Source organism: Pinus tabuliformis, chromosome 6 (genome assembly GCF_031772625.1).
Source record: "Pinus tabuliformis cultivar Carrire ecotype Pingquan chromosome 6, CPIR1, whole genome shotgun sequence".
Classification (NCBI taxonomy): Eukaryota; Viridiplantae; Streptophyta; class Pinopsida; order Pinales; family Pinaceae; genus Pinus; species Pinus tabuliformis.
In genome coordinates this window covers 150424083-150450005 of record NC_142292.1, presented here as the reverse complement: position 1 = coordinate 150450005, position 25923 = coordinate 150424083, and positions in this window count along the sequence as shown.

Here is a 25923-nt window from a genome sequence, read left to right as displayed (position 1 = left end):
ATTGGGCCAATCTTGTAGGGCTGAGTTTGGGATATATGTCCAACAGGTCTCCAATTGAGAGGGGAGTCAAGTTTTGGTCGGGCTGGAGTTGTAGCATCACATTTATAGATTCAACAATGATAGTGAAAAGTATAGTCTGGTCAGGGGACATGACTGCTCTTTGACTGGGAACATAGTTGGCATGGCAATAATGTACAATTTCTAGGAAAATGTGGACTCTGGGGAACTAGTACTTAGGTAAATTGGACTCCCACAGACCAATTTCATCAGCGTGGTTCAAGTATCTATCACTACTTTGACGGTATACTTTGAGCGGGGATTCTTGGACACAGGTAACCTTTATCTAGAAATCCCTATTAGCCAGGGGGAGGTGGTCCAAGTCTAAGTGGGGTGTACAGATGGGTCTCACATCCATGGCAATTGGGGTAGGCATTCTCAGTACTTGTGGATTTGAGGATGGGGGAGATGATTTACAGTATTTTAGGGAAACAGTGGTTCAACACAGAGTAGTCTTGAGTTCTTGAGTTTCTTCAATTAATTTTAAACTTACCTAAGAATACTCAATCATTAGTTTCTTTGAAATTTATAGGGTGTTTGATGAATTGTGGCTTAAATACATGGAACTAATGTGAAATGGTTTTGAGTAGGGCGGCTGGTGACTGCAAATGGTTGAAGGGGTTCTGTATAGGCTGCAAGGTTGTCTCGGTGGTCTGTGGCGTCTTTGGAGTGCAATTGGACGTGGGTTGACGACTTCGATGTTTGCAGGTGGCATGCATGCATACAAAGGTTTACAGTTAAAATTCCAGTGAAAACAAATTATTTGGGGATTTTTGGCTTTATGCGCGAAAAGTCAGTTTTGGCAAGCACGGGGTGAACAGTGGTCATTTTTTCGTGTAGCAGTTGGTGGTAAACGGTTTCTATTGCACCGCTTTTGGGCACTCGGTGGTATTTGGGAGTGGCTGCCCAATTCCATTCATCGGCTGACATGTAGCATTGGGGGCTCGTGGGAAAACCACTTTTTCGAGTGGGTAAGGGATGGACATCAGGTTGGCCCAGTATGAATGAGGGTCATTGGATGAGGGAGACGATCACACGGTGATTGGGCGGGGAGGCTGCACAGAGGCTAGTGGGGGGGGGGTGTGGGGGGCGACGTGCACTTAAGTGTGGTGGTTTTAGGGTTAATGATGGCTTAAAGAGTGATTAGGCCATTGGGGTGATTAACGGAGGATTTAAATGGGGTTTTGCCTAACATAATCGCAGATCAATTAGTTAGTGGGTTTTTTGTCGGGTTGACTATATATTATAGTTTATATTTAAACTAAGGTGTAGGGTTAATTAATATGTAGGAGTTACATATATACGGGGAAATGGGTTTTATTATCGAGATTTTAATATAATAAATTAGTAGTTAATAAAGAATGGGCAGAAAAGGGACACAACACACTAAGAAAATGTTTTTTCGTGATTTGAATGCTTTTCACATATTAACATTAATACTTAGGGTAATGTGTTTTGGTGGGTTTTTGATATGAAAATGCTTTATGTGGGGGGGGGGGGGGGGGAATGCTTTTCCTAGGCAAAAGTGTTTTATCCTTAGGAAAGGAACATTATTTAGGAAAATGAATGAACTGAAGGGGGGGATGAATTTTTATGAGGGGAATTTAGTACTTGATATCCATAAATCATTGAGCCGAGGGTCCAGTCCCTCCAAAAGTCAGAGAAATGCTCTGAGCCTCTTTGACTTAAAGGTTTTAAGTACTTTGAACTTTATTTATGGGAAATTAGTTAAGTAAAAGGTGAAATGAATGGAGGAAGTTAATTAATTGACTTTGAAATCCATTTGCATGCTTGATTTTTCATTCATATCTAGAACTTTTATGATGAGAATGATAAATATGCTTTTGTCTAATCAATCATCATACTTCTGCAACCTTTCTCCTACTTACCCATCTACTTTTCCTACCATTTTTACTTCACTTTATTAGGGTGCATTTGAGCTAGCAAACCCTTATCAAATATTTTTCTTTTTCTTTACAATAGTAAACTAACTAAATCTAACCTTATTACATCCAAGGGCTCAGATTAAACAGTTGAGCTCCTTTTATTTACTCTACCTATCTAATTATCTGCCAAGGTTACACTGTTTGGCCAGATTTTTATTCTCTACCTATAGACATGAAATTGAAAACATGAAATAGCCAAGTTTAAACATTTTGACTATCATGGATTGTGGCAAGGATCACAAGTTGCACACAATCTTTTATTATGCATAAAAGTAAATAGGAGTGGCATTTTGGCTTGCTCACTTTCATGGTCTTTTTCCTTTTCTTGGGGTTCATATTTTTTCATCTTTTTTGACCTTTTTGTTCTTTTTGTCCTTTGATTATTCTTTTAGGACATACCCTCTTTACATTTTTTAATTTTTTTGAATATGGAAAACATTTGCAAAAGCAAAGGTATGTACAATATTACAAGGTTTAATCCTAGTCATTCAAAATTATGCCTCCTATTGTTATAGGAACCTAACATTTGGTAATCAAATTAATGGCAGCCCCAAGATCGATTAGAGTGTGTGGGATGATGGTGCCATTGATGTGCACACCTACTACAGAGCTTCCAGGGTCGAAATATTCTGGACATATTACTTGACCCCTCATTAAGTCGGACAACTACCCAATGACATTAATGGTAGGGGCATCCCTCTTTCTTCTTCCTGGATGCTTGAAGAATTTCTCCTTAACCAACTTATTGTAAATGGGAACATCTTTTATTGCCTAGAGAAGGGGGATATTTACACATAGATTTTTCAATTCTCCCAGAAGTTCAATTTCTTCTGGGGTAGGCTGGAGTGGTTGGGCTAATCTCTTAGGAAAGGGTGGATTTACTTTAAAGTTTCTTTCCTCTCTTTCTTCCTTAGCCTCCCTATGTGGAGAGGGAGGTTTGTTATCCGGGATAATTCTCTCAAATCTTAGGTTGATCTCTTGGATTTATACAACATAAGCTGGGTTTGATGTCTCTCCACTGTATACTTGTTGAGCTTGCCTATTGTTTGGGTTTGGATTTGGCTGGGAAGACATCTGGGGTTTTTTGGGTGGAGCAAAGTGTAAGAGTTGTGGTTGGGTAGGTGGTGGAGGCAATAGAGCTGGAGCATTGTTGTATTGGGGCCTCCACCCCTGGAGTGGGGTATTCCACTGAGGTTTTTGTAGAACATAAGGTTGAAATGACTGGCTGGCTAGCTGGGAATGATACTGAGATACATAGGACCAAGGAGGGGGTGTAGACTAGGAAGGATGAGAATGGGGTCCCCAAGAAGGTATAATTGTGGTTTGGTTTGGGTTGCAATATGCATGGGATGACCCTTGCATACCCTATTGGTATGGTCTAGGCCTAGGAGGTCTACTTTGGTTGATGTAGCAAATCTGCTCAGTGACCCCTTCAGCTCCTTGATATACAACTTTGAGTCCGAGTAAAGAAGGGCACTTGTCTGTGGAGTGGTTTTCTTCACAGATCGAGCAAATCTAAGTGCAATTCAATGGACATTCGTTCCTAGGATGCCTCCTAATGCATCTAGGACAAAATATGGCTAGGGATCTCTCTGCTTCCTCTTGCTTCCTTTTGATGTTCATGGTATCCAATTGCAAGGCAAGGGTTTGCAGCATCTCACTTTTGAAATATTCTAGCATATTTCCAATTTCACCCTTGATGGATGAGTTGGAAGATGATGTACTGGCAATAGGTTGACTACTCCTACCCTTTTTCTTGGCTTCCTGTTATAGACTTTTTTGGGCACTACAACCCCAAGCATAAATGTTTATAAACCAAGGGCTCCTAAGTCCCTAAAAGTGTTGTTCCAACCCCTAAATGAACAAGGTCAACTGATTACAGCTTCTCCCAGAAGTTCTCCATGAAAAACTACTCAGAACTGGTCAAAACTGGACCATTTCACCTGCTCCATAGGCAAAGTGCATTGCATCTCACCCAAATACACACAGTAGGTGCGTTGCATTTAAAAAATCCCTTCTATGGGGTGCGATGGGTGAGAAGGGACAAATGGTAGTGTCAATCCGCGAGGTGGAGAAGCATGGAATCTTCCAGAAACTTCTCCTGTGACACTTGCCTCTCTGAATTCGACCAAGGATGATTAAGAGATCATCAATCTCCAAGTGGAAGCAAGAACTATCAGAGGGAAGACACTAATCAAATCACAAGCTGACTCATCTCCCTTACAGACATCTATATATGGATCCCTCATCCCAGAGATCCAGAGGCTGGAATTTTGCATCTTGTAAGGAATTGCTGTTGGTTTCTTGAGGCAACATCATAGTGTTGGGTGATATAAGCTTTTCATGAGGTGAAGAAGGGCTTACTTGCTGAGAGGATGATGCTGGGTCAGAACAATTGGTTGTAACTCTCTTGGCTCTTTCTTGATTATCAATAAAGCTATTCAAGTTTTCCTCCATACTCTTGTGTGATTTATGTTTTATGCATTTGTATGGTCAATTTACATCTGATCCTAGATTGTTTATGATAATAGATCCATGTTCTCGTATAGTGTTATGCTGCTTTGATTCTATAGGTACTCTGTGAAGCTGGGTATACAAGAAAGCAAGTAGCAAAGGACTATCGGAAGAGAGAGGAATCGAGCAAGGAACCAAGCGCAAGACAAAGGTTGGTCTCCTTTATTCTTCTCTCATCTATCTTTCATAAAGGAAAATGAAAGTAGTTTTACTTTGTTTGTTTCTAAGGTAGCTACCAGCCTCAGTGGGATTAGCAGTTCTGCATAGACACTTTTCCCTGTAACAAAATGGCGACTCCACTGGGGAGCAAATAGATTGATTGTTTATCTACATTTGTTTACTTTATAAACTTACAGACGAAGCCTGAAGTCAAGCCAGCTAGCCTTCGAACTGCATTTGCTATGCAAGTGCAAAGTAGATCAACGCTGCTTCAGTCAATCTCCGGGTTTTGTTTATGAATTAAACTATTGATTTACAAACTTTCTAATTGCCCTCGTGGTGGCTCTAGTAACCTCCTTAGATCTACCCCTGTGATTGATTTACTGATTACCACTTGCTCGGCCAAAATCCCTAAACTGAACTGCAAACTGTGACCCGGAACCCAATCAAAGTCTCGTCCCTGGTCTAGCGCACTGTCTATTCTATGAATCTCAAATTCAGCGCTTTTCCCGAGTGTAGTAGGTGCGCTGCATTTCAAATTCACTGTGTTACAGGTGTGCTAATCAGACTAGGCATTGTTCCTAAATTTTGGTTTCTGTGTTCACTCTTTTCAGATGTATTCAAGAGTTTTGCTGCCTGTAGTCAGTACACCTCTGTTTGAAACCCCTTTCCTTGCTGTTATTCTGCCTCCATTGTGTAAAGAACTATAAATGTTTTTATGTATTTGTTGAGTCATTTTCAGTTCTCCTTTACAAAGAAGTAACGTAATTGTACTGTCGTTTCTTGATTTGAAAGTGTCGTAAGTGTCGTTTTCAGTCATAGAAGAGAATCTGATTGTTCTTGATAGTCAATTACCCTGTTACTATTGTATTCGATCTGAATTAGTAGTTTTTCTAGTGTTGAAAGCAAGTTTTCAATTCCGAATCGCAAAGTGTTGTCATTGTCCTCATTTTGTTTTGAAAAGAAACTTGTTAGTAATTGTCGCTTTGAAAAATAATTCAGATTTGCGCATTAGCTTTCTTTTTATAATTCACATATTAAGAAGGCTGAAAACAAATACATGCATGTGCATTTGCATTTAGACTGTTTGATTGGTTTGATTTAGGATAGTGCATATAGTGTGTGCTCTATGCTCTTTGCTGAAAGAACGCCATTTCTCTTTCCTTAGTAGCTAGGATTTTCATTGCACAAAGAAGATAAAACGACTGTTTATCATCTTAGATTGCATTTTAGGAATTGTACATCTACATCACGCGGTGAACATGAAAGGCAAATTTCTTAAGTAAGATCAACTATAAAATAAATTTAATGAATCTAACAACGCTTTGGAACCTAACACACAACATCTAGAAGTCTAGGCTAGAGACGTATTCCGGCGTCGTAGAGCCTGGTCACTGTTGTTCTCACTGTTGGTTGGGTGATTCCTCCACTTTGAGACGATAGGTGCCAGTACGAACTTGTGCTCCCATGTACCGTCGAGTATATTTTGGGAGACCACAATAGGCTTTATCGTTTATCCATAGGAAGCCATGTCTGCTGCCCTATTGATCGCAATGCACTGAACACAACATTCAGGAAGATTGACTACTGTACCGTAAAAAGTATTCTGCAGTTTTGTGATTGGTTTGGTAATCCCTCTACCTAGATTTCCAGAGCAGTCCCTTTCATTCCTTTTCAGACTCCTTAATGGAAAAGGTCCATCTGAGCACTTGTCACTTCAAACTCATTAAAAATCAAAGGCAACTAGAGTCATCTTTTGTTTTTTCTCGACTCTTAAAAATTGAAAAAACAAGTTGTGTCAAAGCATCTAAAATTTATTTTAAATGGAATAATCATCACCTTTCCTACGTTGGTCTTAGGTTGAGAAAATGGAGTCCACCAACCAAGGAGTTCTCCTTGCAGGAAATCCTAGTCCCTTCTCCTCTTGGGGATATGTTGGTGCACCCCATCTGGCCTCATTGTCGCTTCCAGGATTGACAATCGGCTTGCTTGTATGGCTTTTCTCAACCTTCGTCGTTTAGAACACCGCAATTCCTGAACAATCGAGTCAGCAACTAGACAATTCTAGAGTTACCCCCCAACCCTTTACTTCATCCAATTCTTCCTCTCCTCCTTCCTCTTCACTTGATGAAGCTGGTAAAGCTGAAAATCAAGTACCTGAGAAGAAGAAGGAAAAGAAGAAGAAGGAGAAGAAGAAGAAGGAGCCAAAGGCGAAAAGGGGAAACCAAGCGTCATCTAGCGAAAATCCACACGCTGCACCGACCAGGCCTAAATCACCATGTGTCATTTGCAAAGGAGACCACTATCATAGAGATTGTCCTTGTATCCCTCGGATCTTAAGGGATTGGTCTCCTCGTTTTCACAACCTGGTGTCATCAACCTCTGATGATCATGTTGAAAACACACCGTTGACTAGTGAAAGTGAAGCCCCTGGACAAAAAGGAAAGTGAAAATTTCCTTGTAAACTGTGTGAAGGCGATCACACCGTCCACCGTTGTCCCTTCTTAGATGAGGCTAAAAGAGTTTTGGACGATCGTCCGGTTTCACCGTTACAACTTTCTCCTGGATATAAGAAACTCTTACCGAGTCCGTCACTAGTTGAAAATCCGGCTAATCCGCCCTTGTGGTCAGCCGAAGCGTCTATCATTGAAGATAAACCATCTGAACCCATACCAGAGGAAAGTCAAAAGGTTGAGGCAACAGTTGACCCAGTCTTTCCTTCAGAGGTTCCATATTTAGATGATACAGTCACCGAAGAGAACAAGGATGACACCGTCCAAATTATTTTTGTAAGCACAAACTTCGAAGAACATGGGGGCAGTCTACCCGTTCCTTTACCGCAGGAAGGAAGTTCATCAGAGTCATATCCGGCCGTCTATTCGGTCCCACCTCCAAGCAACCTAGTTGTTTCCTTTGACTGGAATCTACTAGGCAGACCCCGTTTACCGGCTAGTGTACCATTCTGAATCATTGCTCAAATATATAGAATGGTTATGGCCGGTACCATCATAGATGAAGGGGCTTCTGTGAGTATCCTTTCCTCAACTGCTTGGAAAGCGCTTGGTTCGCCATCGCTTTTTCCTGAGATGAGAAATATAACAGGCTTTGACAAAGGAACCAGTCGACCGTTAGGGATCCTTCCCAATGTGCCCATAACATTGAGAGGAAAAACCGTTCAAATGAACATAGTTGTATTCCAAGGACCCCTTGATTATAATCTACTCCTTCGACGAGACTATATTTATTGCATGGGAGCCATTGTCTCATCACTCTTTAGAGTAATGTGTTTTCTGCACGAAGGAAGAGTGGTCAAGCTCGTAGACCAGCTTTCATTTCCCGGTTCACACATGGCAAATAGTCATATACCATCCCTGAATGGTCTTTTCACACAAGGAATGTCTCATCAATCCCCAGTCCGTCCTCCTGATGAGCGTGAGTGATTCGGGGGACATGACTGAAACCCACGGGGCATGCACCCTGGTCTGCTTCGGTAGGGAAACTTCAAGTATAGGGTAGGTTTTCGCGAGAGATATATGACTAGTCTGACACTCCCGTCCGTGATTGGAAAAGGGGGTTAGACTCGAATAATATTCCCTTGTCAAAGTTATGTGGGTAGAGGTGTTTGCGCCACTCGCCTTTGTCTATTTCGGTAGGAATCGTCGAAGAAGTGTTTTGTTTGCGGTGTAGATAGAACAATCTTTGGTAACCTGAAAGAGGTAAGCCTTTCCCGATAAAACAAATGTTTTGTCGGTAGATTGAGGGGTGACCTTGAAACTCTATTTTATACTTGGGGGTATGCAAACCTTTTGGTGTGCAAGTGAAGTGCGACCATTTATTTTTTAAATTTGTAGGTCCTCTAACCCTTTAATCTCATAGGATTGGTCGTCTCCTAACTTGCATAAAGAAAGGATGTGGGGCAAAGCTTTAAAAAATTGCCGTTTTTATATATGAGACATCCTTATTATGTGACTGGATTAATCGAGCAGTTTTAACGTGGACTTCATGCTCGTTAAAAAATAAACATAAGCAATGAGCAAATTTTTTCCCTAGCATTTAAGCTCATTAAAAAATGAACCAATTTCCGGTAAATAACTATCGTGAATGTAGTACTTCAGCCTTTAAATCCTTGGTCATATTCTCATCATCACCTCCACTCTGTATTGGCCGATCATTCACCTCCATTTGATTGTTTACCCCTTTTGAGGAACAACTACGAAAAGTGATCCTGTTAGCCATCCTTGTAACACTGCCATGATTGGAAAATTCCAAACCTTACCTGGAATCAGCTGCTACCCAAATTTATCGCTCGTTCCTCAAAGACGAGTCTCCTTTAAGCTCTTTTCAACTTACTTGTAAAATATGAAAAGATTGCCGAGCCATTGGCCTCTCTAGCTCGTTAAAGTGACTGGAAGTGCTATCCCTCCTTTAGATTTTAATATTTTTGGACCTGAAAGATTATTACACAAAAAGATCGAGCGCTTGTTTTGTTCGGCTCGTTAAAAGTACCAAAAATTCATCCCTTCTGTATTGTTTTATACTTTTTCGGACCTAAGGGATTAGATGACGAAAAAGGAATTTTTGGAGTTTCCTTTACGTCCCTTTTCAGACTCTCTAAAATTGAAAAGGACCGAGTTATCTTTGTCGTTAAACTCGTTAAAACCTAATAGCGACAAACTTGTCCATAACAGACAAGAACGAGTTTCATTATCACTAGGCTCGTTAAAACATAGCAATGGGTTTGCCCGAAGGGAAAATTATAGAACAAGCATATGTTATCCTCCTCAAGCTTGACAAAAATAAAGAGGTACTGGTCAGCAATGACTGGGGAAAAATTGGGAAGAAAACTTGAAGAAACTTTGTTGGTAGCAAGTCGCTCTTGAACATGACACTTTCACTTTGCATCCAAGTGAGGTTGGGTTGTTTCATTCACCGGTCACATCACCATGGTCACATCACACCATCCAAATTTGGGGTTAATGCTACCAATCCATCATGTCAAGTGTCGCCGATATGTTCAAGAGAAGTCACTCAGAGAGTCCACCTGTGTCTCACCCGCAGCAATACATTTACGCTCCATTCTTTCATGACCACCACCCTGAACCTTATATCACCAGATTGTTTTCACCTCCAATAAAATAATTTGCTCCATTCCGTGTCATTGATGTGGGATTCATTAAGGCCATCCTATGACGAATCACTTCTTGTCGACATCAGCTCATTATCCAGGAAGTTGATCTAGGAACAACCCTTTTAGTACTTTGAAGCTTGCATGCCTCAATGGCAAGTTTCTCACTTACGGCGACAGGTTCACATCAATGGCCTTCGACCGAAAGATTTTGCGTGGTGTTCGACGCTAAGTCCCTTATTCACACCACGTGAATTGTACTGTAGTACCTTGAGGGTCATTATCATTATCGGTGATTCCTCTCGCGCCTGTTAACAGCGTACATCATTGGCTGGTAATCAGGCGATGTCTTTCCATGTTCGACTCTAGAACATCTCTCACATGGATCGACTTGTACTTTGAGTGAAGATCGAATGAGATTGAAGACCCCGTATCTAGTTTCATCCATCCGGGCTGCGATATATATTCAGGAAAATAAAGACATCAAATGTACATCATTACTGCACAGATAATCATCCAATCTATGGGATGATGGCTCTACCAGAATCATCAGTCTACACTCAGACGATTGTCTCTCTCATGTACATGAAAATGAATTTATAAAGCTGAGCATGGGAATGCCCAACTCAGCTAGATCATGAAAATATTGTGAAGATAATGTATTGTATTGTATATTATTACAGGTCTCCTTCTAGCTCGAAAGAACTTCGGATCCTCATGATAAAGCATTTCACCCGACATCAAAAAGATTAACGACCTCATGCTTTAGGGGGCAACTGTTATAGACATTTTTGGGCACTACAACCCCAAGCATAAATGTCCATAAGGGATCCTAAGTCCCTAAAAGTGTTTTTCCAACCCCTAAATGAACAAGGTCAACTGATTACAGCTTCTCCCAGAAGTTCTCCATGAAAAACTACTCAAAACTAGTCAAAACTGGACCATTTCACCCACTCCATAGGCAAAGTGCGTTGCATCTCACCTAAATACACACAATAGGTGCGTTGCATTTCAAAAATCCCTTCTATGGGGTGCGATGGGTGAGAAGGGACAAATGGCAGTGTCAATCTGCGAGGTGGAGAAGCATGGAATCTTCCAGAAACTTCTCATGTGACACTTGCCTCTCTGAATTCGACTAGGGACGAGTAAGAGATCATCAATCTCCAAGTGGAATCAAGAACTATCAGAGGGAAGACACTAATCAAATCAAAAGCTGACTCATCTCCCTTACAGACATCTATATATGGATCCCTCATCCCAGAGATCCAGAGGCTTGAATTTTGCATCTTGTAAGGAATTACTGCTGGTTTCTTGAGGCAACATCATAGTGTTGGGTGATCTAAGCTTTTCATGAGGTGAAGAAGGGCTTACTTGCTGAGAGGATGATGTTGGGTCAGAACAATTGGTTGTAACTCTCTTGGCTCTTTCTTGATTATCAATAAAGCTATTCAAGTTTTCCTCCATACTCTTGTGCAATTTATGTTTTATGCATTTGTATGGTCAATTTACATCTGATCCTAGATTGTTTATGATAATAGATCCATGTTCTTGTATAGTGTTATGCTGCTTTGGTTCTATAGGTACACTGTGAAGCTGGGTATACAAGAAGGCAAGTAGCAAAGGACTATCGGAAGAGAGAGGAATTGAGCAAGGAACCAAGCGCAAGACAAAGGTTGGTCTCCTTTATTCTTCTCTCACCTATCTTTCATAAAGGAAAACGAAAGTAGTTTTACTTTGTTTGTTTCTAAGGTAGCTACTAGCCTTAGTGGGATTAGCAGTTCTGCATAGACACTTTTCCCTGTAACACTTCCCTAGAATGGTTTCTAAAGACAGTCTTGATATCCTCATAGGGTAATTGGTAGATATCTCCTCCTGCTAACAAATGTAAGGTATCTAGAAGATCTTCCCTTACTCCTCTAAGAAGGACCAACTTTAGTGGCTCGGAGTCAAGTGTGCACCTGGACCTTTTGTAACTGAGTTAGAATCTTTTTTCGTAGTCTTCTAAGGATTCATCCTGGCCCATGGTCATCCTGAAAATCTCTTCTTTAGTATCCTTTGACCTACAGTAGTCCCTATATTTGTTGTTAAAAGCCTATTGCATCTGAGCCCAAGTTGTGATGCTATCTCTAGGTAAACCCATGAACCAGCGTAATGCCGCATCCTTAAGGGTAGATGGAAACAATTTTAACTTTTTCTCATCATCTATATAGTCATAGGTTCGGCATATAACATCAAACTCAAATAGTAAAGTGTTAGGGTCTTCTGTGGTCAGGTCACAAAAATGAGGTGGAGCAGAGGGGCTTATATTCTTCATCTTAGTGTCCCCATTGGTTTCCTTGATGGGGAAGGCACCCCCAATTCTCTCTCTATTTCCTCTGTCATTTCGGTTTTTAGCCATTGGTTCAGTAGGAATGGGTTCTTCTTTTTCTTCTTCTTCTTCTTCTTCTTCCCTTGTTGGAAATAATACTGAGAGGGGGGCTGAATCAGTATTATCAAATCAAACACTTTTTCATTTCCATACTCAGATTCATATATGCTACTTCAGTGAAGAGAACTTGTTTGTACACACAACTGTGTCTAATGCAACTAGTGTATATCCAGTAAACTTATGATTTAGTTAATCCATTAAATGTTGATCTTTAGTTAGTCCATCAGAACTTTTATTAACCATATGAACAGTAAACAGGTGTAGTAAAACAGAATAGATCATCACACACAAGAAGCACACATGAACACCATGATGTAAGGTGGAAACCCAATGTGGGTGAAAACCACTTGCTGCAAGTCATCTCTATCTTTTTTTAATAAGAAAATTCTTTTTACAATATTTCTGTACTGGTGCAGTCTTATACCAGTACACAGGCTTCTACCTACAAAAGGCTACAACCTTTTCTCATTCTCCAGCTTCTCCTAGAAGGGAGCTACAACCCCCTTAGCTCTTGTACTAGCTGAGGTACTAGTACGTAGGTGCTGACCTACAGAAGGCTACAACCTTCTCTTTTCTTCCAAGGACCACGTTTCATAAATTTTTAGACTGGATCCATGAATAACATCAATCAAACATCAAGTATATCTGTATCAACCAATCTCCTTTGCACCAAACAAACTGAATCAAATAGTCACTTCTCTGAATGCTATACCCAAAAAATAGTAACGGTAACCAGACACCAATTCTGAACCCAGAACACTGCAGTAATAAACAAAATTAGCTAAAACATATTTCAAGAGACCTACGCTGCTTCAATATGCAGAAACCTGCATGCATACTCTTCTCTATTAAGGCCAAGCAGTGTATACACGGTTTTGATTTACTGAACCAGCGTGTATACGCGCCTCTTATGTGTCTAACCTACGTAAAGATCTATAAAATATAATTCACTCTTTCAAATATTCAGACATTAGTTATACCCATATTATCAGATTTATAGATCAAGTCATGCGCCAAATATAACAGATCAAAATCACACAAAGATACTACTATTCAAGACTTGAGTTTTGACCCATCAATAGAACTTATCCATCTTCTTGTGCTCAGGTTCCTCCTTGATTCAGATTCAGCTATGCACCATAAACCAATCACCAGTATTCCAGATCTTGCTCTTCATAAGATATTCAATACTTGAGTCAATGCCTTTGCCAAATGATCTCCTCCTTTTTATAGTCTAAGGCCTTACTCAAACCATGGTCCAAAACCATAGAGAACCAATACTAGGGACCCAATACATGTTCAATACTTCGGACGCAATACCAAGGTCCAAAACCATAGGTCCAAATACCATGGACCTAAAAATAAGCTTTCCCACATGTACACACTTTTCCGTGCATGAAAGTGCATACATACGCATATGCGACTTTTGATCGGCAATACTGCGTGTATATGCGACTTTGTCAAAGGAAACATGCGTATACCTCATTTTCTTTCATTCTGAGAGCTTGAATAATGATCTGCCATCTTAGTGAGTTTCCATCAAGGACAACACCTGTGTCATAGTGCCAAATCTATGTCATAACGCCAACATCATCCTGAAAATCTCTTCTTTAGTATCCTTTGACCTACAGTAGTCCCTATATTTGTTGTTAAAAGCCTGTTGCATCTGAGCCCAAGTTGTGATGCTATCTCTAGGTAAACCCATGAACCATCGTAATGCCGCATCCTTAAGGGTAGATGGAAACAATTTTAACTTTTTCTCATCATCTATATAGTCATAGGTTCGGCATATAACATCAAACTCAAATAGTAAAGTGTTAGGGTCTTCTGTGGTCAGGTCACAAAAATGAGGTGGAGCAGAGGGGCTTATATTCTTCATCTTAGTGTCCCCATTAGTTTCCTTGATGGGGAAGGCACCCCCAATTCTATCTCTATTTCCTTTGTCATTTTGGTTTTTAGCCATTGGTTCAGTAGGAATGGGTTATTCTTCTTCTTCTTCTTCTTCTTCTTCTTCCCTTGTAGGTTCTTCAAATACGTCAGGTTGCTCACCTAAAGGTTCCTCCAGTTCACAGCCACCTAAGAAGGGAGAAGGTTGGCTATTGGATGTAGTGGGGGTATTTGGCAAGAATTTCCCTAAATTGTCCCTATTCCTACGAGGCATGAAAGGAAGTGTTTTTGGGTTGGCTTTCATAAGATTTTTTAAAGCTGGAAAGTACTTTGTAGAAATGAAATTGCTAATTGAATGAAAACTACTAAAAGAAAAACTACATGTTGAATTGAAATTCTACTTGCAAAATGGAAAGGAAAGCAGATAATGACAACTGAAAGAAAGGAAGCTACTAGATTACTTTTGTAGAAATAAACTAATGGCAGAAAATTGGAGACTATAAATAGAAGAAAAGAAAGCAGACTAGAAATATAAGAAAAGAAAGCAATAATCACATTCTACTCAGACACCTCCCAGCTTTACTTATCAACCCAGGGTTCGTACAAACTTTGAGGTGACAATGCTATATGCACAAGTAGAAGTGAAGGTCCTGCCTCTTGTCACTGTTCATTTGGCGAGAGACCCCAGGGGTTCCAAGCCAGACTTCTATAGGGTTAGAAGAAGCTTGATTATTTGATGGAAGAAGAGAAAATCTATTCTAATAGAGCTACTCTACTGTAGTAATGAAGAAAACAACATGTAATGCTAAATCACACCATATCCTAATTAACCATTTAAATAGATATGTTAAGCAGAATTGCTAAATCAACACTAACCTAATGCTGCTATCTAAGTTACAAAAGTAAAGAGAATCAAACTAAACTAATGAGTAAGCAAGGACACTAACCTAAATTTGTTTTCACTTTCTTGGTATTTTGATGACCGGATAGTGTTAGATTCTGATTGAATAACCAAATCGAAGCTCAGAAGTGGAAACGTTTAAATGATATGCAGAACAACATTCGGGAAGGAGTCAAGAGGAAAAGCAATCGAAGATTGAAATTAGCGAAGGGAGGATGTAATGAAGCAACAGTGCATAGGAACGATTGGATCGATCACCGAATAGTAAAAATAGAAGATGAATGGTGGAGATCTTATTGCAGGAGATTACGTGAATAGATGGACAAACAACATTAACGAAAGATGAGCGGTGGAGATCTTATTGCAAGGGATTAAGTTAATAGATGGACAAACAAGATTAACGAAGATGAATGGCAGAGATCTTATCGTAGGGGATTAAGTGAATAGAGGGACAAACAGGATTAATGGGAGATGAGAGGCGAAGATCTTGTCGCGGGGATTAAGTGAATAAATGGATGGATTGATCAACAAACAACATTAACAGGAGATGAATGGCAGAGATCTTATTGCGGATGTTAAGTGAGTAGATAGATGGATCACATCAAGTCACTTGTCGGCAGAAGGGTGGAAGATGTGTAGAATGATGGAGAGGTCTTTGTAAGTGGTAACTAGTTTCTCACACACCATCAAAGCTGTAAGAAGAATTCCTAAATTTTACGCGATTAACCTAAGTGAGTGACACATAGCACGAGAAAACCACTTTTCTCATGTGCTCTTGGGTAGATATCAACCATACAAGAATTTGTGCGAGATTGCGCAATAGTCGTTGGATCATGCGGGATTGATCAACGATGGAGATTGGCCAAGCTAGTTGGCGATCGGGTGATGCAATAGTTGTTGGATCAAGCGAGGTAGATCAATGGTGGAGATCGGAGTGCCTAAAGTCAAACATTGAAATGTATATACATGGTAAGAAGTTTCTCACGCGTCCTAAAAGTTGTAAGCAGAATTCCTAAATTTTATGCAAGTAGCCTAATTGAGTGACACGTAGCACAGGAAAACCACTTTTCTCGCGTGCTCTTGGTCGGGTATTGGTCGTGCAATAATTCATGTGAGATTGTGCGATAGCCATTGGATCATGCGGGATTGATCAACGGTGGAGATCGGCCAAGGCATTTGGTGAGTGGGTGACGCGATAGCCGTTGGATCAAGAAAAACAGATCGATGGTGGAGATTTGGAGCGCCTAAATTCAAATGTTGAAATGAATATGCGACACGCGATTAACGACGATTGGTTAGGTTTGTTATGGATCAGACAGCAAGGAGATCTTTGGGTATAATTTGATTAAGACGTGATTTATTGGCTTTCACATATATTATGCATGAAGAAAGTGCTGAAGGAAATGAGAATATGAGTGAGATCTTATTACAGAAATATAATGATGAAATGAACCAAGTACTGAATCAAGACAACAACTCCAAATCTCATGCGAGAACTGGAAATATGTGTTTTTGGGGTTGCTGAAGGGTCTCTTCCTCAAGTCATGGTCCCAGAGGGAGGAGGTGAGGCTGAGACGCCTGTTGACAACCTTATGGGCATATTTTTCTCCTTGCTAACCTGCTAATTGAAAGAAGGCGCAAATGGAAGCAAACTGAAACACAACCAATCTACTTTATGCTACTGTAATGGAAACACGACTACTTAAGAAAATGAACGATTAAACCATGAATATATGCTAGCATACATGTACAATAAAGAGGAGCTTTAATTGCAAGGGTTTGGCCCTAACCCAAGAGCTTCAGCCCTTTAAGTTAACTCAATGATGGCTCACAACAAAACTCATTCTTATTATCAAGACAATGGATTACATCAAAAACGCTCACAAGTCTTGCAGCTCGAAAATAGAGTAAAGTTTTACAATCAAAATCTGAATCCTACTGAGGTCCTAAGCCTCTCTACTTATACGTTTGAAGTCTCCAACGACTTCCTTAAAATTAGGGAGGCTCGGCTCTTAAACTCGAGATAAACTGGTTCTTTGACTTTCACTTGCTCGGCTGCCTTCTAGTCGTCATGATTTCGCTGTTTGCACTCTGAGCTGATTGAGGAATATTCGAATGGAGGGGTAGTAAATAAGGAGGATTTACCTCCTATAATTCCTCTCGCTTGTCCCATTCAAGTTTTGACCAAGATATTTGCCAAAATTCCTTGCTTTTATCCTTTAATCTTGCATTAAATGCACATTAGACCACAAAGAAAAATATCCAACTCTAACTCATCTCGTAAACAAAATATAATCAAAAGTATGAAATAAGTTGTGAGAATAGTTGGTTTGACTAAGCTTGGAGGTGAATTAAGGCCCATATAATTACCAAATGATGAGGCTCATCACCGCACGAACCTGATCAATATCCTCATAGACAACAAGTTCTTCATGTCAGTAAGGGTACAACAAGCCAAAATTAGAATAGACCTTCCACCGATCATTATGAGTCAACTCTATCCGAATACTATTTATTGTAATGTTAACTACTCTTCGGTGGGCTTCAAATGCCAACAAATCACATATTATTTATGCAGTAGCACCTCCCAATTTGTTGCCATAATTATACAAGTCCTCAAGATATGCTTTATAGAATGTATTACACATAATTTCAATATTCATATTATCAAGATCCTCAGAGGTTATGCATTCCAAAAAATAAGGAAGCAAAGGCATGTCCACACAGATCTCACATACTTTGGGCAACTACAATCATTGCAATATTGTTGAGGGACTTTGGAATATCAACATCATCTTGAGGATTTGGGGATGAGACAAGAGAATGCACATATGTCAGAAAAGTACCTTGATTGCAACCAAAAATAGGGCTGGAAGCTATGAAATGATTCCTGCCAATATTAATTTCCACAGCCGCTAGCAACAAATTAGAAGACTTAGATAACAAACTTTGTGGCCACCTTAACTATCCATTACTCATATAAAAGAAAATCCAATGACCATTAACCTAGTGGATGTATAGCTTCAGAACCAAAGATTCGATCCCAATTATCAACCTTTCAAGAGGCAACACAACTAATGTCAATGAGACGATGGTAACACATTTTTACCTCTTTGGATGTAGTGATGGTGATTCTTTAACTACATTGAGGTTAATGCAGGGTTGTAATGTAAAGAACAGCTCAACGTGTATCAGCTAATTTAGCCATACCCTTGAAAATGAGAATGGAATACTGAATAACACAACAAAAGTCCTGATATATGATAAGATATGCAATTGATGGCTCAAATATCAGCAACATTTACTTAGTAGATGGATATCCCAGTCTTCACATCATCCATAGATGATAAACCATTTCTTGCTTTCTCATTCGGATGAACATCTTTGGGAAATCTATCTTTTGTTGGGAAGTTGTGTACTGTTCATAACTCCTCTGTAAGTAACCTTTCCAATTCTGGAATGTGTAAGACCTCCACCATATGATATTTACAATGGATCGAGGAGCTCTTAGTCCAGAATAGTTGCAAGTCATCGAATTTGTCTCTTACATTGACTTTGTGATGTCATCCACGAAGAATGGTATATGATGCTTTAACAACCAATTCCCTTCTATTTTTGGAGGCAAACATGCTTTTAACTTGTTCCAATTCTAGAAAATCATATTGGGGCAGTATAACATAGTTGTACACATCCTCTAATGTAGGAATGTGAGTGTAGTCCAGGAAGTCTTCAGAGTGTAGGCAACCATAAAATGGTGCAGGAATCTATTGCATGATACATGTAGGTCCATAGCTTGTATAAAAGCATGATTACATCAATTTTAAACCTACAATAGACAAACCTTTATTAATAATGTTTTAATACTGATAGAAACAAGGGAAGTAACAAATACTCTAAAAAATAGTCATTTAGCCAAACAATAGCATGAGAGAGTTTGAGTAAAAATAAGACAAAATGGAGGCCCAACGTCACCCCATGATGACCATCTTGCATGTCCTCATGCAAGGAAATCAGGTACTGTTGCTCCCTTGCAAAGAGTTTTTTTAAAAAACATTTATAGGCATTCATAATGATGTTCCTACAATTTTGTGTGATCACATTTTCTGCACTAGATAAAGCTTGCTCTAAAAATGGAGAGTCTACTGGACTCTTTATTTGTTTAGACTTATTTCTAGAAGATCTAACATAAAGGCTGCCATAGAAATTCTAAGTTGCAAGGATGGTGTTGTTACTTGAATAAAATAGCCAACGTTTAAAATTTTCAAAAAAATATCTCAGAGGTATCCCTGATCAGAAGTTACACTTTAATATCCTCATTATAAATATGAACAACATGATTTAAAAGCCATGGTGTTAAATTTAAACTTAGTAATACCTTCCCACATTGACCATTTTACCATTATCCATCTATAGTTGAAGTTCCTCTTGTCTGGAAATAGTGAATTAACTGCACTAAGGGTCCCACATCAATAAAAGTCATTCCAAAAAGATAGAACTACAAGGGATAACACTAGAAGGATTTTAAAGCCATTCTCAAAGAGATTGATAATGAGTTCATGGAAGGGAAAAAACAACCAAGTAAATTATAGTTTAGAATTAACTTTAATACCACAGGCATGGCCCTGTTGTCAGCAGGCATCTATAGCCTCGACAGGGATACCTTTTAACCTCATGAAATGCTTGTGTCCCACCTATTAGATATAGATTCAAAGTTATTTAAGAGCATTTACTTGTTTCTCTTCTTAGAAGTTAATTTAAGGCCACTGTCCTAGCTTGGTAACTAGTTAACGATAGTTCCATTCACAAGAACTAACAAGAATTAACAAGTCAACTTGCAATCAGGTCTCTTGTCTTCCAGTTTCTTCAACTGAAAGCCATTACCCTTGGTTGGTGACCAAGAACCCATGATCATAGTAGGTCGGCTCATAATGAGACCTCCTCTCCCTCAATTAATTTGTTTGTTTTTAAAACAAAAGACTCTGATTATGATTAACCTTAGATAGGTTACTTAATAGGCAGGGAAGAAAATCTACTACTCAAGAGCGCAGGATGGTGTGAAAAGTTTTTAATTACTATTTACTAGTTGGTCATGCTACCTTAAAGACTTATTTTAAAAAAAATTCCAAGATAATGACTAAAAGTATTCCTTGAGTTGGTCATGCCAGGGTTCTTTATGAAATCTTATTAGAGTTTTGCAGGCATGGTTCACCATAGGAGGTTTTTCATCGGTCCCTTCGAAGAGGGACTTGAAAAGATTTTCTAGATGATAGTTTGTTAGCATAGAAGAGAAGTATTACATGAAAATTTTAAAAATACCCTTCACTGACATATTAATCCATAATTAAAGTCACTTTAAAATATGAGGCATTAAGTGTGAAGTTCTTCTGACAAGTCTTACCATGAGAGTGCATAATAATAGAAATTTCCAAAGCTGTGCTTTTAGGGAATCACAAGTTCAAGAGTGTTGTTATACATATTTATTCATTACTCTCATATTACCCTACCCTATTTTTAAAGAAAGAAATATCACCTTTAAGTGTAGGCATACTTCCAATGAAGCCATGTGCATAACAAAATGTTGATTATACTCACACTTAGTTTTAAAGAATAAACTTCAAGACATACCAAAGTGTGAAAAACCAATTGCTTCAATTGACATGGTATCAATAATTTCCAAATGATGAGGAAATAAGGTGGGTTAATGACTGCTCGAAACCAGGATTCAATGGAACCCATATATTTATGATTCTCCAACTGATGCAAGTCTTCCACAGTTTGATAGTCACTCTCTTGGAGGTACAAAGAATATGGTGAAAGACAAAAGATAAATCCCTCAAGTTTAGGCTCAAATATTTGATTTTCAAATTGACAAGAATGGTTGAGAGAGATTCTAGGGTTTTGAGCTTTAACAACATTTTGAGAACAAGTTCCAATGAAATATTTCTCCTCTGGTGGTCTTTGAATTATATCTTCCTTGGGTAAATGTTCTGCAGTAATGGGGGAAGTTTCCAAATTCATTCCCTTTCCCAACATGGAAGATGTGACATTTTGTTCGATAGCAAGAAGAATAGGTGTTTCAAACTATTGTGCAACCTGATGGTTTAGATTAGGGTTTAAGGTATGGTTTGGGCTAGGGTTTTGGTTAAGGCTTGGACTAAGCTTTGGATTTGGATTGGGGTTAGGCTTTGAACTAGGGTTAGATCTAGGTTTTGGATTAAGACTAGGGTTAGGTCTAGGGTATGGATTAGGGTATGGACTAGGGTTAGGGTATGGATTAGGGTTTGGGTTAGGACTAGGGTATGGATTAGGGCTAGGGTATGGATTAAGGCTAGGATAAGGGTATGGAATAGGGTTAGGGTATGGATAAGGGTATGGACTAGGGTTAGGGAAAGGATTAGGGTAAGGTTGCACATGCAGCTAGGACCATGGAGGAGGATGACTTGATGGTGCATTGGAAAGAAATTGTGGTTGTTGTTGATGCTCAAGTGATTGAATTTTCATGGGAGATTTCCCTAGAGAGAAGGATCCAAATGATTCTTGAGGACATCGAGATATCTAGCTTGAGGATGAGGGCCAAGGAGAGGACCACTACAACCATGAAGCAGGGTATTGAATTGGAGGAGGATTAAAAGTTTTCCATGAAATTTCAGGATTATAAACATGTTGAGGAACCTACTTAGGATAATAAATAGTATTCCAAGTATCAAATGGTGATGGGTTTTGAGTTATACCTAGTAGTCTATTTGATTTCTTACTTGATTTCCTAAGTGCCTTTAGTAATCTTGGTAGTGATGGGAAATGTTTTGTTAAATGGTCCTCTTCACAATTTTTGCAAACTTTCAGGCTATTAAGTGAACACTTTCCAAGGATGTGTTTCTTTCTATAGTTCGTGCAAAAGATAAGTAGTGGTTTGTCATCCTTCTTCTTCTCTTCCTACAAATCATCCAATTTTGAAATCAAAGATTCAATAATATCATTCTTATGTTCAATCAAAATATTAATTTTTTCACTTGCTAATTATTCATTGGATGAGTTCTATGTGTCTATAGTAGCATAAAAACTCCTCATTGGATGATTCCTCAAAACACCATTTTCTTGTTTTTAACGAGCCAATCGGTACATTTGTTAGCACATGAATAGTGTATATATGTATGTAGGGTGGGGAGTTCTTACAAAATCAAGGAAAATGATAAGACTTAAAGAAATAGTGCAAGAAATAAATAAATTCAAAGAACATAAAATTTCAAGAGAAACTAGGTGAAGGAAAAAACCAAACGCATTTGGTCACCAAGGTCAGTCCCCTAAGTGCCTCCCCGACAATGGCGCCAAAATGTTGGCTGTAGTATAGGGTATATAAATATACCCACATTTAATTGTCAATCCTGATAGTTTATGAACTTTGAGAGGCAGCATTGTAAATGCCAGAGAGAGCCCCTGGAAACTTGCAAAACAAATTCTAGTCTATGTTGCGCATTAATCTTGATAATAAATAAATCTTTCACTAAAAGGGAATTTGAGAAAACACCAATCCAAACAACTAAAATCATGCGAGAAATAAAGTGAAATCCTGTATTATTTAACAATGTGAAAGAAAATTATAAGTACTAGAAAACAAAATGGAAATTGTAACTCGAAACCCAGCAGTCTCAGTACAATATAAAAAAGAGTGTAAATTCGGGAATAAATTCAAGAGAAATTCAAAACCATTATGCCTACACTAATTTTACTGCATCTACCTCTGTGTAAAATTAACCTGTAAGAATTGGAAAAATTTACTATGTAAATAAACTTATGAAAGAAATGGAATCAATATAGATTCTCTCGCCTTCCTTATCCCTAGAAATAAATCTTCTAAAACTGTCAAGAACTTTAAAGGTAGCTACAATGGAAAATAAACATTAACGTTTTTTAAACATGAGGCAATTTCCTTTTCATAAATGTCGGCTCTGCAAGCATCATGATTTAAAATGACGAAAAAAATATATGTGATCTCTGCTTCTGAGTAATATATGGTTTCTTGTAAGCATAGATCAAATGAATGCATTAATACCTTGAAACCATAAACACTCAAGTCTATCTCAGGTTCTAGAATATAAATTAAATGGATCTGAATCAATTCAAAGTGTTCAAGTTGCACATTACATCTCATAAAGGTAGAGTGTCAATGCATAAGCTGATCTTGTAAATTCAGACAATCTGAAGGGACATAATCTTTATTCGATATAAGGAAATATTCCGAGTGCAAGCACAATTATTAATGCAACAAATCAAATTAATTTTGCAGTTGAAAGGAAAAAATTGCAACAAATCAAATAACACCAATTTGAAGAAGGAAAGAGACTGTAAATAATTAAATAAACTTCACATAGTAAATAATATTTTAAATACTATCTAATTTACGAGATGCAGAGCAGTGTCGAGCTGGTCTGGCGGCCAACCCAGCCAGCTCACACCCTCTATTCGTAACTTGGTTCACACAAGAATTAAAATAATTAGATGCAACAAATAAATAAACAGAACATGACAAGAAATGCCTCAATTAATATTTAAAATCAGTCTTTACATTATGCATCCAAAGGCATGTCCACATAGATCTCGCATATTTTGGGCAACTACAATCGTTGCAATACTATCGAGATACTTTGGAATATGAACATCATCTTGAGGATAATGCTGATGGGGATGAGACAAAAAAGTGCACATATGATGGAAAAGTACCTTGATTGTAACAAAAAACAGGGCTGGTAGCTATGAAATGATTCCTGCCAATATTAATTGCTACAACCGCTAGAAACAAATGGAAAGACTTAGATAACAAACTTTGCAGCCACCTTAACTATCCATCATTCATATAAAAAAATAAAATCCAACGAAGATTAGACTAGTGGATCTATAGCTTCACAACCAAAGATTCGATCCCAATTATCAACCTTTCAAAGGTAGAGTAGCCAATGTCAATGAGATGATGGTAACACATTTTTACCTCTCTGGATGTAGTGATGGTAATTGTTCAATTACATTGAGGTTAATATAGGGTTGTAATGTAAAGAACATCTCAACGTGTATCATCTAATTTAGCCATACCCTTGAAAATAAGAATGGAATACTGAATAACACAACAAAAGTCCTAATATATGATAGGATATGCAATTGATGGTTCAAATGTCAACAAGGTTTTCTCGGCAGATGAATATCCCAATATTCACGTCATCCATAGATGATAAACCATTGCTCGCTTTCTCATTTGCATGAACATCTTTGGGAAATTTATCTTTTGCTGGAAAGTTGTGTATTGTTCGGAACTCCTCTGTAAGTAACCTTTCCAATTTTGGAACGTTTAATACCTCCACCATATGATATTTACAATGGATCGAGGAGCTCTTAGTCTAGAAATAACCACAAGTCATCAAATCTGTCTCTTGCATTGACTTTTTAATGTCATCCACGAAGAATGGTATATGATGTTGTAGTAGTCAATTCCCTTCTATATTTGGAGGCAAACGTGCTTTTAACCTGTTCCAATTCTGGAAAATTGTATTGGAGCAATAAAAAATAACTGTACACATCCTTTAGTGCAGGATCGTGAGTGTAGTCCAAGAATCCTTCAGAGTGCAGGCATACATAAAATGGTGCAGGAATACGTTGCATGGTACAGGCAGGTAAATGCAGGTCCATAACCTATATAAAAGCATGATTACATCAATTTTAAACCTGCAATAGAGAAACCTTTATTAATAATGTTTTAGTCCTGATCAAATAAGGGAAGTAAAGAATACTCTCCAAAATAGTCATTTAGCCAAACAACAACATGAGATATTTTTAGTAAAAATAAGACAAAACAGAGGCCCAACAACCGTGAAGTGCACTGCAGTTGGTAAGTCAAGGTATCCCATGGATACCTCATCCATCCACTCCACCTCCATCTCCACCTCCATCGCATACACCTACACCTTCACTTCCACCTCCGTCTCCACCTCCACCATTCAACATGGTGAACGTAATGAAGATGCTAATCTTCAAAGGGATAGGAAGTGAAGACCCCGAATTATTATGGTTCATTGCATATGTTGTGTGGACCACACAGAAGATCACTAATGATAACTTAAAGAAAGTACAACTGGTCACAGTGCCGCAGGATAGAGCGCTGACCTAGTATATCAAGTACTTTCAAGATCACCCTGTCGTGATGTTGGTAGATACTCAGCAAGCGTTGAACTGCAAGTTTAAGAAGCCTAAATCTAAGGCACAATTTGTTACAAAGTTTAGGGAGATAAAGCAAGTGGTGAATGAACTTTTATGGGATTTCAATCAGAGACTAAAATTCCTGATCCGGTAGGATAATATGAACATCACAGATGAACAACATAAATATTGGTACATTGCTTCATTGTTGCCCCACATAAGGTTACCATTGTCATAACTGAAGATAGCAACACAAGTAGAAGCTGTCGAAATCGTGATGAGGTTGGAAGCCTCGCCAATACAAGATACGAGCATTGGAGTATAACAGATTCACTCATAGGAGTCTGCACTTGGAGTTGCAGAGCCTGAAGAAGGGAAATGAAACCCAGCCTGAGGTGCACGTTGAAGTCTGGTGCTTGAAATGCAAGGGCCATGGGCATGATAAGGATCATTGCTCGGTTTATCAGAATTTATCTTATTGGGGGAGGGCCTATTCCCCTGAAGCCTGAAAATATCATTGGGCTGAGTGCAGGAGAAGTGCCATGGTGCACTATATGTCAAGTTACAGGACAACATGCTGTTGGGTGTGGAGCATGATTATGTAGAGGTATTTGTTTTAGTCGGATGTATGCCCCAGGAAGTTTGTACACCCCTCCACGCGAGGGGGTGCGGGGGGGACTTGTCCCCCCTGCAGGGGTTTGGGGGGGCCCATTGCCCCCAGCTG